General features: G+C 42.6%; 1 long non-coding RNA gene across 1 annotated transcript in view; it reads left to right on the plus strand.

Moving 5' to 3' along the window:
• Window positions 1–16,318, plus strand: part of LOC310895833 — a 20,407-nt gene continuing 4,089 nt past the window's right edge. Inside the window, exon 1 of the long non-coding RNA XR_014580986.1 lies at window positions 1–599. This is a non-coding gene — a long non-coding RNA (uncharacterized lncRNA). The remainder of the gene's footprint in view (window positions 600–16,318) is intronic.

Below are 16,318 nucleotides of genomic sequence, written 5' to 3' on the forward strand. Positions count from 1 at the left end.
ATTTATTTTTTTTATGCCATTTGTCCTATTTCTGCTGTCCCAAAGAGGGCAAGGAAAACGCTTCAAAATGTCTGAGGCTTGTCAGATGATGCTGGCTGGCTGACTGCATTTACTGTATTGGGAGAAATCGAGACTGCATAAAATTAATTTATTTCTACTTTTGTTTGCACAACGTTTTGCATCAGACAGACTGGTTTCAAACATCGCCAACAGATTTTTTTCTTCAGCACTCCCAGCTGTATGGATAAAATGCAGAGCTGGTTCTTGGAGGTGGTACAGGAGCCAGGCCTTCCCCCTGCCTTGGTAAGTGTTGAGAAGCTGCAGAGTTCATCAAACACACCTCTGGTCTCAGGGATGCCTCTTTGTAAAGTGGAATCATTTCAGGCTTAAGGACTTCTGAGTTGATCCGGGTAGAAAGCAAGCTGCTGTCTTCCGGGAGGAACCCAGACCTGGCTCTGCACCTGGCTGAGGCTGGCACCAGCTGAGGACAGCAGACCCCTGGGATGGTAAAACAGCCCTGGACTTATGACTTTCATGGACCAAGCCAGTGCCCTGGAAAGCCAGGTTTGCTGCTTTCTTGCACTTGATGATGTGCAGAGGTAGGTGCTGAGCTGTGCCTCTGCCTCGCACCATCTCTTCCTCTTCCTCCCCAGGCAGGACCGTCCTCTTCCCAACCCCTTGAATACAGCATGGCAAAACCCACTGTTGGCCTTGAGGCTAACAAGCGTGGAGCTGGCTCAGATGGAATCCGCTGTTAGTCATGGCTGGGGGATGGGTAGAAAAGGCAGGACTCACACTGGGGAAAGGCATTGAGACTGGGCTAAGGCTCAGCTGGAGCTTTTGTCTGATTGGAAGTATTTTGCCTCAGATGCTCCTAATTCCTGCTGGATGTGGAAGCCCAGGGGAGCTGGGAGCAGCTGCTTCTGTGCTAACTGAGCCAGGGTACTCCATGATGTCTGCAGAAATAATGTCCCTTGTAGCTCTTGGCAATATTTCCATTTTCCCACTATGTTCCTTGAACCTATGTATAGAACCCTGCCCTTTTCCCTAGCTGCTGGCTGGGCAAGAGGTAATGCATTTTGTGTCTGGCTGGAGGCACAGCCAAATGGCCAAACAGGTCAGAGGAAGCAGGATCAATCTGCAGCCTTTCCCCTGGTAAAGGCCCTGATTTACATCCCTATTCTCTCTCTAGATGCTCAATTTCATGCAACTCTTAGAAACCTTAACTTCTTGAAGGCTGCTATATTCTGTCAGATTGTGCAGAAATGGGCTAAAAATTGGTGCAGGAAACAGCAGGAAGATCTGACAGACTGAGAGACAAAGAGAAATTGCACTATCTTCATTCCTGTGGGAACCCAGGCTGATGTGATGTGCTTTATCCTAGCAGTTCACTCTGAACAGTGAGACTAGATAAAAGATGATATGGTTTGTGGAATTGGAGGCTGTGGCTTCCAGCATGGCTCCATGCCCCCACGCTTCTCTACCATCTGCTGCTCATTACCACCCCGCACGGACCTCTCGCCCATGCCAGCAAGCCTGTCCCCATGGCTTTGCACTGAGCAGCCTGCACAGGGGTGGTTCCTGGCCAGCTCTCACACCCACTCACTTCATGGACTGCAGCATAGGTGGAAGCTCAACAGAGATTTGAAGATTTTTTTTTTTTTTTTGACTGGAGTGTCTAGATCATACTTTTAAGTGCCCAAATCCTTTCGTTGTTGGATGAGATCACTGTGATACAAAAACTACTGGGAAACTTTCAGATGGATCCTATGTGAGAAATTCTCTCTGAGTTGAGGCAGCCTCCTGTGAATAGTACTGATGGACCATGCTTTTCATTTGATGTGATCTTTTTCTTCAGATTATGCAAAATGTTTTTTAGGTGCTTATTTGCTCTAAATAGTTATGTAAGACAACTTAGAATCATAGAAATATCTAGGTCAGAAAAGACCTTCAAGATCATCAAATCCAACTGTCAACCTGACCTACTGAGTCAGGGACACTAAACCATGTCCCTTAGTGCCATGTCCACATATCTATTAAATAACTCCAGGGATGGGGACTCCACCACTTCCCTGGGCAGCCCTCCATTATCTTACTTAATCCTTCCCTATTTTATCCTTTCAACTACCCCACTCTTCTGTACTCTGGGGAAGATGAACAGCAATTTGATACGCAAGATGAAATGGGAAGTTTCTACACTATTCTACTAGTGCCGTGTCACTTTTCTTCTTAGACAAGGTGATGCAGTGATAGTGCATACCCCTTCCTTTAAACAGGGTTTGGACAAAAGTCCCCACAATTAGCTACGCAGTGAACAAGTAGATGAAGGTCAGGCCTGATCTTGTAACAGGTTAAAAAACAGGAGAAGCTCATCTGATAACACAGGGATCTGTCTTGACTGATGTTTTGAAAACTGTTTCTTCTTAAGCTGGTGGAAGATGGAATAATGATGGTCAGATATAAAGCTTGCTGATAACATTTTATCTAGGTAAATAAAAATATTGCGTGACTCAGTTATCAGAGGGGCCAAACTAAGCCAACCAACACAATGATACAGTAGTATCATTGCTGCATATGCATTTAGGAAGAGTAATTTGAGTTAGAAGTGATTTGTAGTCACTCAGGAAATCAGATGTCATTGTGGATAGCTCAGTGAAAACATCTGGTACAGAGGATCAAAGGCAAATGCTATTTTGGGTTGGAGTACAGAGCTATTGAAAGTAATATGATAACATAATGTTTCAATCAATAGTGCTTGTTAGGTTGTGTTCAGTTTCAAACGTAGGTATACAGCCAAAGAAGCACAGTGGAAAAGACGGTGGTGCTGAAGAGAGAGGTGGTCGCTGGGGCCATGAGATTGCTGGGCTCTCTTCCTGATACCGCTATTGGATCGTGGGACACTTACATCAAGATAATATGTATTTATGTGCAGTAATGCAGGCATCCTTGGAATTGCTTTCTTACAGCCGTGGTAGATACTGCAGCACTAGAAATCCTTCCCTCAGGTGTTGTTTCCCCATGAGATTTCAGGAAGTCTTCTTGTCTGTTCTCATAAAGATAGGTAGTAGTCCCTAGCCTTTACATATATCAGTAGAGAAGGAATAAGAGGGGAGGTAAAACTTAAGAAGAAGTTGAGTCAAAGTTTACAGATGATATAAAAGATTCTAGGAACACATCTGAAGTAGAGGAAGAAATGTAGAGTAGTTTTTTAATGAGGAAGACTAGTGAATCATAGACACAACAGAATACCTTTGTTGCTAGTTCATCCACTTTTATGTGGCTGAGTTTCCCAGGTTTTAAATCCCCAAACTTAAAATCTTTTGACCAAATTAGACATTTTTTCCTTATCCTAGGATGAAATACTTATGTGCCAAACCAACACCTGATCTTCTTCCTTTGACCAGGCTATAAAGGAAAACAGGTAGCTGAAGTATTTCATGTATTGTTTTTTCCAAACTTCTGGTTTTGATACAATTTTACCCATGAGGGGCTCAGAGCATGGACTAAAACTGTAAATATTTTGATAAATATTTATCAGGGGCTCATGGACTTTAACATGAGGGAGTGAAGAAATGCAAGGCCTAAACAGTCTAAGAGGGATGGGGATTACCATGGTGAATTTCAAACTAAATCAATTCAGGAAGCATCACTATTAAACTTTATCTGACTAATTTCATGACTCTGCCCAGAGAGGCAAAATCCAATGCAGCATTACTAATAAGGTACAAGTGCTTATGCAGCAGCAAAGCTAAAGAAGGGATCTGGGTGTTATATAGGATCACAAGCCAAACAGCAGTCAGCCACTTGTAGTCAGAATAGGAAGCACGGGGAGGCATTGTCCTTCCTCTCTGCCCTCCATAAACCAAATTGAGTGTGAAGGTAGACTGCTAGCCTGTTCTCCCATTCTGTAGACTTGTCATATAAAGATTGTTCTGCTACTGAAAAGGCTGCAAATGTAATTCTGGAGCATGTGAGCAAGAACGTTGTGGGATCTGGAACAGAAAATACAGACAAATTAGATGGAGAACAAGAGGTAAGCAAGAGAAACTCCTGAAGGTTTAGAAAACAGCCCCTGTGAAAAACATTGAGAATATCTGATACTTTGGATCAGATATTTTGTTTAAGAAGGCTGAGAGAGAAAAAAAGTAGAGTAGAAATTGGCCATTTTAATGAGCTACTCTGAATATTTAGCTTTGACAGCACAGGCCCCAGAATTTCTTATGGTAATATGTCCTTCATAGGTAATGTCATGCAGCCACCTAGGGGGTGTGTTCCAGAAGGGCATGCCATTTTGAAATAAAAACTTAGAAGGAGGACTGCCCTGCTCGTGTTGATGACATGAGCTCTGCATTTTCTCCCAGAGAACTGTTTGGAGGTGCTGGATTTTGGTTCTGCATTTTGGCCCTTAGATGGGGGTGGGCAGGGCAGACCCCATGACCCCTGGCAGCATGTGGCACCTACTACCCATGACAAGGAAATACAAAAGTGGATTTCATAGTGTTGTGCTGTTTTGGTGCATCAGGAAATGGAAGGTCTTTAGCAATGGGTTCCTCCCAAGGCAGTGTCATTAGAGAGCTGGCAAGCAGTGGCCACTGCTAAACACGTGGGGTATTATCTTCAAAGACTCTTCTTAGGCTCCTTTGTGCAGGAAAGTTTAATAACTCACAAGAAGGGTATGTAAAATACAGAAGGGTTGATTTGGCAATTACTTGCTCTTTGAAGACTGTTTAGCCTGCTCTGGAGTGGCCAACCTTTCATAGTCTGGGAGACAAGGAAACAACATACATAAATGCCATTAAAGGGCCATGGGCCTTAAAGCACTCATTTATTTTTTCATGGATGTTATGAATATAACACATGCTATTCACTTGATCTTTGCTTTCTTTGACTCTTTTAAAAGTATAGTTATTATTTATATATATTCACTAAATCCTGTTCGTGACAGCAAACTCATCAGTTCTAGTTATCTGGAGGTAGAACTACACAACAAAACCATCTAGGATTAGTCTGTGACTGTTTCATGCTACCCTGCAGCACCTGTAAGGCTTAAGTTCAGTACCCTGACATATACTGCTAACTTATCCCCAGGTGTAGTAGCCTCTCCTTGAAGTACTTAGACCCTATATCTTTACTTTCAAGTAATGCATAGAAAAAGGATTATTTTGGGGATAACTGGGATAACTGGGAGATGAGTGGTTGGAAAGCTGCCTGGCAGAGAAGGACCTGGGAGTACTGGTTGATAGTCTGCTGAATATGAGCCAGCAGTGTGCCCAGGTGGCCAAGAAGGCCAACAGCATCCTGGCTTGTATAAGCAGCAGCATGGCCAGCAGGTCTAGGGAAGTGATTGTCCCCCTGTACTCGGCTCTGGTGAGGCTGCACTTCGAGTACTGTGTTCAGTTTTGGGCCCCTTGCTACAAGAAGGATGTCGAGGTGCTCGAGAGAGTCCAGAGAAGGGAGACGAGGCTGGTGAGGGGTCTGGAGAACAAGTCTTATGAGGAGAGGCTGAGGGATCTGGGATTGTTCAGCCTGGAGAAGAGGAGGCTTAGGGGCGACTTTATCACTCTCTACAGGTACCTTAAAGGAGGCTGTAGCGAGGTAGGGGTTGGACTCTTCTCCCACGTGCCTGGTGACAGGACAAGGGGGAATGGGCTAAAGTTGTGCCAGGGGAGGTTTAGGTTGGATATTAGGTAGAACTTCTTTACTGAAAGGGTCGTTAGGCATTGGAATAGGCTGCCCAGGGAGGTGGTTGAGTCACCATCCCTGGATGTCTTTAAGAGATGTTTAGATGTTGAGCTTAGTGATATGGTTTAGTGGAGGACTTGTTAGTGTTAGGTCAGAGGTTGGACTGGGTGATCTTAGAGGTCTCTTCCAACCTAGACGATTCTGTGATTCTGTGATTGTGTGATTTAGCAGTTCTCAGCTGCTGTAAAACATAGTTTCCTCTGCTTTCCAGGCTGAAAGAATAATCCCCAGCCGCTAAGCCAAATACAAACATAGTGGAGAGCAGTGCAAGCTCAGATGCCTTTCTGGAAGGCTGACCACTGCCAAGATGCAACACAGCCTCAGGGCACAGCAGAGATGACAGTGGTTGAAGAGCAGCAGCAGCACACTTTCCATCAGGACTCTGCCAGGTATTTTTTGGTTGGAGGGATACAACAGCCAAGCAAAGTCAACTCTAGGACTTTGATACTGCAGATTGTGCCTTTGGGGTGTAAAACATGGCCAAAGCAGACATGGTAGACATAGGTGGTACCATGGAGGGGATGCATAACTTTCTTCCTGTCACACTGAGGATGTGTCAGTTCAAGCATCTGAGGAACGTGATTCAATGTGTTCAATATGGGGGCAATGGTCACCAATTAAAAAAAGCCCCATGTGTTGCAATATTTGAATTTACAACGTTATTACCCACAGTGAGCAAAGCCAGTGTGAGACCACAGATTTAGTGTGCTGTTATCAGGATTTTTTTAATGCCATTGCTGCTGTACTGAGGAGTATTTCATAAAGTTGATGGTTGAAATTTCCCACTGTTCCGCAAATTGCCATTCATACAGGGGTAATGATGGACCCTTGTATTCAGACACATGGCATACAGCTCTGAAGAGTCAGTTGTGAAAGTCTGAAGACACTTTGGGTTATTTTTCTCAAATTTGGTGCCAATTTCTGAGCCAAGGGTGTTCCAGCATTAACCACGTTAGCTGTAGGGACAGCCCTCACCTGGGAACCTCTCCTTCTCTTCCCCGGTTTCCTGGTGTAAAAGACCAGTGGGTTACCTTTTAGCTGGGTGAAGTATCAGTGATCTATGGCTATGGGCTGAACTTGAGCCCTGAGCTGCAGATAAAGTCATCGGTGTGGCACTTAGCTTAGTGGAGCCCAAGCTAGCTGGAGCCTTTCAGCACAGCAGCAGTAAGAATGTTAATAATAAATCAGTGAATGGCTGAGGGATTTGCCCTAAAAGGAAATCTCTCCAGCTCTATTCTTTCCAGCTATGTTGCTTCTGGGAGGTTGGTGTGCTGTTTTCCTACAAAAAAGGGCCCTTTTTTTATGCTTGATACAAGATGCCAAGTCTTGAGGTCCCACTGCTCTGAATAATTGAGAACACAAAGTCCTTTCCTACAAAGTGATTTAAGTCTTGTGATCCACTATGGTCTTCTCATACCTGATTCTGACTTTAAATGAGCAGATTTTGAATTCTATATGAGGGTGAATAAGTAGTTACTCATACATGCAACCTGATTTCATTGAATGGAGCTATCTGAGCATGACTGCTTAGCTACTGGCGTAAAGAGCTCATGACCTGCCTGAAGTGACAGTGTAGTCATTTTTAGCAACAGTACATTTTCCTTCCTTTTCAGACTTGAGGCAAATATGTTCCTGGATGCAGGAAAAAAAAACGCAGTACCCAAGGTCCCTTGCGAAACAGAGGAACTGACTAACCGAACAAAAAAGGGGGAAAGAGTCCTCAGCTGAGCATGTCAAACCCATGAATCAACTTGTGAAGTTGTTATTACTTTTTTTTTTTTTTTTTTTTTTTTTTTAAGCCGGCTTGCTAACACAGTGATTCAAGTACGAGGCTGGGGAGGGCAACCTGACCTCTTCTAGCCCCTGAGGGATTCCATTGCGCTTTTTCCAAAGTAGCAGGTGTTAATTCCAGAGTCCTGGCATAAGTGAGCTTGGGATTAGAGTTGCTGTCCTTGGGCAGCGATTACTGAATCAGTAAAAGCTTTCCTTCAGTAAGAGCTGGATGTGTACCAAAGACGTTCTCAGGATGTGACCGTAGAGATCTTACCTGAAATCCTTTTTGTTTTCAGTTGACAAACCTATTTTGTGGCTGTTTTCCTTCCTGTAGTTTTGCTGTTGTGTAGTTCTGTGTTTCAGCCCAGAAATGGTAACATTTACTAAGCTGAAGTACCTCATCTGTTATGTCATTGGCTAAAGAGGTGTTAGATAACGATACTTCGTCAGTTAAAGAGCAATCCCGGACACTTTGGATTTCATGGGAAGATATATTTGTAGTTGTTAAGCCTGTTGATCAGATTTACTTTAGTGGTCCTAATTTGATGATAAAAGTAAGTTATTCATACTCAGAAGGAATATAAGATAATATAATTATTGTGCAGACCCCTGTGAGAGACTGGGAGGCAACCTGAAAGAGCCAAAACTGGGAGCAGAGGTATCTGGGAACCACTCTGCATAAATCCCCTATATTATCAAATTTCCTTTTTGGCCCCCACAACCAGCAGAAATCTCTCTATCTATAGAAAAGCTTATGGACAGCTGCCAGTAGATGATGCCTGGAAAACAAGAATGGGACAGCTGGTGTGGAATGCTTGACCTTGCTTTACATGATCCCAGTTTATAAAAGATGCTGGAAATCTCAGGGCTCCCATGACTCCAGTGGGAATCACCCTTTCCAGCCCTGTGGAGCAGCCTTCTCAACAAGATCTAGAAGCCACAAGCAAAGTTTTCCATGTGCCCTGGAATCTTCCTAGTCATTGATTCACACCCCCGATGGGAATTTCAAAGATGTTCATTGGCGGTGGTTTCATTCTGTGCAAACCATTTGCAGGAGACATGGAATAAATCATGTCATTGCAGCTTGAGAAAATCTACCTAATAATCATGCAAAAGATTCAGCAAATTGCATGCACAGTGAGACTTTAAAAATCTCAGCATATAACCTGAGTGGCACGAGGGTTTTCAGAGGTGCATTAATACTGAAAATAATAAAACATGGAGGAAGAAGGGTGAGATGTATAGGAGCTCTCCAACGCTTTAGAACAGGGCTATTAACCAAACAAAACGTTCCTCTCTTTCTTCTTCTTTGTGCTCTGCTTCTGTGGTCTGTCTTCTCAATCAAAAAAAAAAAAAAAAGCTCAGACAAATTGAACACTTCAGATTAATTTTCAGAATTCCTGGGCCTTCCAGTAGAGGGAAGTATTGTTTCATTTCCTTTGGCTTTGAAAGGTTTTGTCAGTGAAATAAGGTAAAGTACAAAGAGATGATCAATATTATACAAACACAGAGACGGAAATGGTCACTTGGACCTTAGTCCTTCAGGAACATGTATGCCCCGTTGTCTTGCAGAAACATGCTCAAAATAAGTGGATGCATAAAAGCTTGGGGATTAGGCCCTAAATCATTTAGTATGCATGTGAAGGACAGAGAAACTGTACTAAACAAAAGTCCTGCAATGGAAGCTGAAAGTGCAAGTTAAAGTTTTATTTATGCTATTGTGTTTTCCTGGATGACAATTGGTATCCTAAGCTTTTGCTTGTTTCCCCACTGCTGTAGATAAACCCTGTCAGGTTTTTGCTACTGAAGGGAAAATGGGGAAAATGGGGGAAAACCCTCACAATACAGGTATTGCAGCTTCATGAGGTAGCTCTGCATAAAGCCAGCTGAATTTCTGCATCACACCACCAGAAGTGCTTGTCTGGATGGCTTCCCAGCTGTCTTGTGGCTGCCTGGAAGCTGGCTCACATAGGACCAGAGGCATCAGGCCTGAGCCAATTATACATATATAAATAAATGTATGCCCTCCTGCAGCAGAGCATGAGGGAGCAGGGTGCAGCAGCACGGGGCCAGCTCAGGTTCACCAGCACCTGGGGCTGTGGGTGTGCAGCTTCCAGCTGGCTCAACCCCCATGAACCTAATTTGGGAACCTCAGTTGTACTGAAAATATTAGGGCCAGAATATAGACCCGGATGGCTGACCTTAATTGTTCACATACTCTTTGGTAGGATTTTCCCCTCTGCCAATTATCAGCCCTGCAGGCTGAGGTGGACTGGGACAGTTTGGCTGTGGGCTGGTGACCATTCCTGGGGCAGTGAGGACATGGCCATCTTGCTGAGGGGTTGGAGCAAATTTGACACAGAATCATGGAATGGTGGAGGTAGGAAGGGACCTCTGGGGGTCATCTGGTCCAATGCACTCCTCAAGCAGGGGCACCTAGAGCAGGTGGCCCATGTAGACATGAGCTGTGCAGTCTGGTTTGTCCTTGGGGTGAAGCTCAGAACCATTTTGTGTGATAGTGTAGCCACAGCCATGTTGCCCTGAGTAGAGCTGGCTTGGGTATTTCTGTCCTGGGACATACTGTCTGCAGAGGAGACAATCTGCTGTCTGCTAACTGAGAGCTGACCAAACTGATGTTGCTGCTGAGGGCAAGCCTGGCCACAGAGCCACTCGGCCCCCCAGCATGACTGCACCCCACGTGGCTTCACCTGTTCAGGCACAGATATGGTGTGAGGCCCATCACGGGCTGCAAAACTGGCCTACCACCCTGGGTAAGCACCAGGATCCCTTCTTCTGCTGCTCCATCTGTATGGCTATGGCTATAATTACCCCATCCAAAAACCCTACTGCGCAGCTCATGGAGGGCCTCAGTGGTGGTCAGATGAATTCTGCCCTCTCGCCCCCCCCCCCCCCCCCCCTTTTTTTTTTTTAAACTTGACACATATTGAAAACAGACAGTGGCTGTCTTCTCCCCAGAGAGTCAAGACAGACTCACCTGCTCTCATCTGCTCCTTCCCAGTTCAAAGATGTATGAGCACAAAGATTGACCTGGCATTTCCTCAATTATAATTGGAGTAAACCAAGATGTATCTGAGTCTGTCTCTCTCTTTTACTCCTACTCACAACTATAGAAGGAAATTTGTTATTTTAAATTCAGCTTTGTTTGTGCCACCCCACCTGTGCTGACTACCTGGTGCCTCAGGAATGGTGTGAAATTATCTTTGCTACATGAAGCAGTATCTCATAGCGTCTTCCTCAAAACGTGAGTCAAAGGGTTGGACAGACACCAGCCGCTGCTCTCTGTGAGGCAGTGTAGAGCAGCAGTGACTGTGTATGACCTGTCACTGTGCCATTCAATCAGTTGGCAGGCGGCGCTTTTAGGGTTAGCAGTGGGTATGGCAGAAATTCCTCCTCAGCTTGTTTGTAGTAGTTTTGAGGATTAGTATGCCATGCTCTGCAGGAACTCAAGAACTTGTCATGCTCTTTATACAGACATGAGCAATCAGGAAACAGCAATATGAGATTATTCAAAAATGCTCATTTCTCTTGTGCACATTGTGTGTTATTGACTGCAGAGCTGTTTGATCTCACCAGAAATGCAGAGATATTTTTTCTTTCCCCAAACAGAGAATTGTTTTGTTCGTTACAATAGACAGATTAACTCAGAAAACAGATATTAGCCCATTTGTTTTAGTACCAGCTCCACTCTATTCATATCTCAATGTCAGGACAAGAGGCAATGAGCACAAACTGGAGCACAGGAGGCTCCCCCTGAGCACCAGGACGCATTTCTGTGCTGTGTGGGTTCCTGAGCACTGGCATACGTTGCCTGGGGAGGTTGAGGAGTCTCCTGACTTGGAGATCTTCCAAAGCCACCTGGATGTGGTCCTGGGCAGCCTGCTTTGGTGTCACTGCTTGGGCAGGGGCTGGAGCAGGTGGGCTCCTGAGGGTCTGCCAGACTCAGCCATTCTGGGGTTCTGTCTGGTTTTGATACCCTGCAAGTTAAGGGGTATCAGCTGGCTGCTGTAAGTAACCCTGCGCACGATGATGGACAGGCATGCATTTGCAGAAGAAAAGGGTTTTGGCGCTTGAAATTCTGCTTTTCCTTTTCAATTTGCTACTGCCCTTTGCTGGAAATTCAGTCCCTGCAGCGAAGCCCCTGGGACGGACACATGTGCTCATCACTCGTTTTGGATCCTGCTCATCCCTCAGTGTTCATGATGCTGCGGGATGCTGCGGGCAGCCGCAGCAGGAGATGCCTGAGCACTTCTGGGTGCCCACATGGAGGTGGGATGGTGAGCAGTGCCAATCTGTAAAGTGCATTTAACATTCAAAAAAATCTAATTGGTGCATAATAAACAAAGACATTTTGCTTTGTGTCAGCAATACTCTGTGCACATGGCTACAGCTTCCTCCTGTCCTGTGACTACTCTCGTATGTAGCTTTGCTCAACAATGTTTAAAATAGTCACCCCCAAAGGCTGGTTGTCTTAAAATGATTTTGTTCTGGGCTGTGGCTCATCACTGTGATGAGAGACATGGAAGAAACTGCATGACGCAATTCCTTATGTTGCGTAAAATTCAGCACTGGATTTGTGAGGTCTCTGCACCCCTGCAAGTTGCACCCCTGCCTCCCCTTTCATAAGGATGTAACTGTGGACAGAGGTGACAAATGAGGTTATATCTTCTTTCTGAAGATGGGACAAAATCACATAGTAATAATAATAATCGAATATTTTTGGTTTCTGATTAGGATTTTACCAGATCGACATTAAAACCTGTTTGAACTTTGGATGTAACTGAGCTAAATACTTTTAAAGGACACATTGATAATATCAGTAGATCAGTGGAAACTCAATCTAAATCCATCTGACATTCAGCTCAATTCTATTTATTCAGCATAAATGTAAATATAAAGTGATTTTAACTCAGAAGTTAGAAACATTGCACATTTTGTTCTGTATGTCAGGTGCTTGGCTCATCATATTTTAGGTTCACGATATCGATGAATGCCAGAGAACAATGACACCCCAGAAAAAAAAAAAACAGAGGATTATGCTGTAACTGATAGTTTATACAGGGGCGACGGGCTTGATGGAATAAAGCACATGCTTAGTGTCAGTCTGGGTTAGTGCTTGCATGATTTCCTTCCATTAAAAGATAACATATGGGGGTCCTCAGAAGAAGGGAAATTATTTCAGGAACATGTTTAATGTGTTCCTTCTTGTGGTTTCATTGCCACTTGTCTTTGGATGCACGTGAATTTGTCTGCCTGCTTTTTTTGGAGTAACTTCATGCCAGCCAGTATTGGATATACGGTGCATCAAGTCTGCATGCCTCAGCAGAGATGATCTAATGGTTCAAGGCAAACAGTTAACTCCATACTTACTGATTCCTCTGCATTGCCATAGGAAGACTTGGATTTTAATGAATACATTTGCTATTTAGTTAGCTCTGGACAGTTTTAGCCAGACACTGAATTTCTCACAGATTATGTCCTGTCACTTGATTCAGCCCCAAGCAATCAGTAATTCACACAATATATGGTGCATTGGCCATCGTCAGTCTCATGGGATTATGCCTGCTCTCTTATTGGTGAGCTGAAACTTTTCGTGAAGGGCTGAATGAGTCCATTGGGACTCAGACCTTTGTACAAACATATATCAGTGTGAGCGTTGCCATAGCAAAGTGTGTTTGTGTATTATCCATCACAGATTGCATATCTGCCTGAAGCAGCAGTGACCACTCTGGTGAATTCATTTGCACATCAGTGCTCTCCAGGCCATCTCCTTGCACAAACTGTCAGCAGCAAAGTATTTTTGTGTCTGGGAATGAAAAGAGCAGACAGTGCATGGGTGATATTTAAACAGCTGTTGAAGAAAAGTTAGTATTCTCCTAGTTGTCTGCCTCGTGCACGCCAGCTGAAAAAGAAGGGTTTTCATATCTCCCCTCCAAAGTTAGGGCCAGGTGAGGGAATCTGTCATTCGGACGAACCTTTGTCCCTTGTCTTCTGTTCACCAACTTCAGCATAATTATATACCAACGCGAATGTACTACTGAGTTTACCAGAGCAAGTAAAAGTTCTTATTTGCTGTTCCTTAAAAGAACAGATATTGCTGACACTCCTTTTTTTTCTTTTCTTTTCTTTTCTTTTCTTTTCTTTTCTTTTCTTTTCTTTTCTTTTCTTTTCTTTTCTTTTCTTTTCTTTTCTTTTCTTTTCTTTTCTTTTCTTTTCTTTTCTTTTCTTTTCTTTTCTTTTCTTTTCTTTTCTTTTCTTTTCTTTTCTTTTCTTTTCTTTTCTTTTCTTTTCTTTTCTTTTCTTTTCTTTTCTTTTCTTTTCTTTTCTTTTCTTTTCTTTTCTTTTCTTTTCTTTTCTTTTCTTTTCTTTTCTTTTCTTTTCTTTTCTTTTCTTTTCTTTTCTTTTCTTTTCTTTTCTTTTCTTTTCTTTTCTTTTCTTTTCTTTTCTTTTCTTTTCTTTTCTTTTCTTTTCTTTTCTTTTCTTTTCTTTTCTTTTCTTTTCTTTTCTTTTCTTTTCTTTTCTTTTCTTTTCTTTTCTTTTCTTTTCTTTTCTTTTCTTTTCTTTTCTTTTCTTTTCTTTTCTTTTCTTTTCTTTTCTTTTCTTTTCTTTTCTTTTCTTTTCTTTTCTTTTCTCTTCTCTTCTCTTCTCTTCTCTTCTCTTCTCTTCTCTTCTCTTCTCTTCTCTTCTCTTCTCTTCTCTTCTCTTCTCTTCTCTTCTCTTCTCTTCTCTTCTCTTTTCTTTTCTTTTCTTTTCTTTTCTTTTCTTTTCTTTTCTTTTCTTTTCTTTTCTTTTCTTTTCTTTTCTTTTCTTTTCTTTTCTTTTCTTTTCTTTTCTTTTCTTTTCTATTCTATTCTATTCTTTTCTATTCTTTTTTCTTTTCTTTTCTTTTTTTTCTTTTTTTCCCCTCTTCTCCCCTCCCCTCCCCTCCCCTCCCCTCCCCTCCCCTCCCCTCCCCTCCCCTCCCCTCCCCTTCCCTTCCCTTCCCTTCCCTTCCCTTCCCTTCCCTTCCCTTCCCTTCCCTTCCCTTCCCTTCCCTTCCCTTCCCTTCCCTTCCCTTCCCTTCCCTTCCCTTCCCTTCCCTTCCCTTCCCTTCCCTTCCCTTCCCTTCCCTTCCCTTCCCTTCCCTTCCCTTCCCTTCCCTCTCTTCTCTTCCTCTTCTTTTCCTTTCCTCTTCTTTTCCTCTTCTCTTCTTTTCTTTCTTCTTTCTTTTTCTTTTCTTCCTGATGATTTTTATGATAGGTTCTGTGAAGGGCAGGATGGGCTTGGATATTTGGGGTCATCTGCTACTGGTTTTGAATGATTTCTTGTGCAACATTTTATTTTATTTATTTTATTATTTTATTTTATTTTATTTTATTTTATTTATTTTATTTTATTTTATTTTATTTTATTTTATTTTATTTTATTTTATTTTATTTTATTTTATTTTATTTTATTTTATTTTATTTTATTTTATTATTTTATTTTAATTTAATTTAATTTAATTTAATTTAATTTAATTTAATTTAATTTAATTTTTTTTTCCTGTGTCCTATAGGGCAAAAATATATTCCAGATTGAAGAAGACAAAATTCTGTACCTGGCACCATGGTGCCAGAAGGCAATTCTTAGCATGTCCTGCAGGCCCTTTTCTCCTATAATTCACATTTTATTGTATTACCAATACCCTGTTGAGTTTATATTATTCACTGATAGTGAAGCCTAACGTAATATGAAAGGAAACTGAAAGTGAAACTGAAATACCTCTTTGGTGAATGGAAACAGTCCAGTTTGACTGCAGGAGAGTTTTCTTATTCTCATTCTAGTAGTTTCTTTCCTAGAATTTACAGTGATAATCCATCAAAGTATGCACTAAGTATTGTAAAAGAGTTTTCCACATATGCACATAGCCGTGAGGCCTTTCTCTGATTTGGCTTTGAATCTGGAAGATGTTAGCTAAAGGCTTTGGACTTACTTACTTACCTCCAGTGTTTAAGTAACACAGCCTTCATGGTTGTTGTGCTTCTAAGCAGCTAGAGCACAGATTTAGCTGGTATTAGCTACACACTCCCAACTCCTGAAGTTAAGGAGGTGAGCCCTTTGCTGCTGGTGGCACGATGTCCGTAACAGGGAAACAGTTTTCAGTCTCATCCAGAGAATGCTGACGATGCCCTGTTCTCTTGCAGGAATACTGAACTTGTCCTTGTCTTGCTTTTGTACCTGAAGACAAGTAAAATGTTCCCATGTAACCAAAAAATCTGTTGATGACTCTGGCAGTGCGTATGAGTTTATATGAGACAATGAGCTGCCTTGATGAGGTTGCCTGACTCACCCCACCATAACTGCAATTCGACTGAAAGCAACTTGTTGTATTTACGTAGTACCGTGTGGTCTTGGGCATTGAAGACAGTTTCGGAGAAACTTGCAATTTTTGAGTAATCTCGTCTTTTATTTCCCAATAGCTTTTGGGAACACGGTTGCTTTAATTTCCCGTTGCTGCTTTAGCTGCATGTTGTGAGGGTGTTTGCACAGCTCACTGTGGGTGAAGTTAGCAGCAGTACTCAGTGTCCAGCACGTTCTTAATGAGCAATGTAAGGAGCCACATTCCCTGCAGCAGCCTAGGGTTTGACGTATGATTTCCTGGAGAGGATAATGGGGAATGTATTATTTCTATTGCGACCAGTTACTCACAGATATAAAAGCAGGGTACTTCGTTTGCTTTTAGGGTGGATTGAAACAGGTCTGAACTGTATTTTGTAGAAAGTTTATGAAATGATTTGTAGAATGAAAAAACATTTTAAGGGCA

The sequence above is a fragment of the Anser anser genome, assembly GCF_964211835.1.
Source record: "Anser anser genome assembly, chromosome: 1".
NCBI lineage: Eukaryota > Metazoa > Chordata > Aves > Anseriformes > Anatidae > Anser > Anser anser.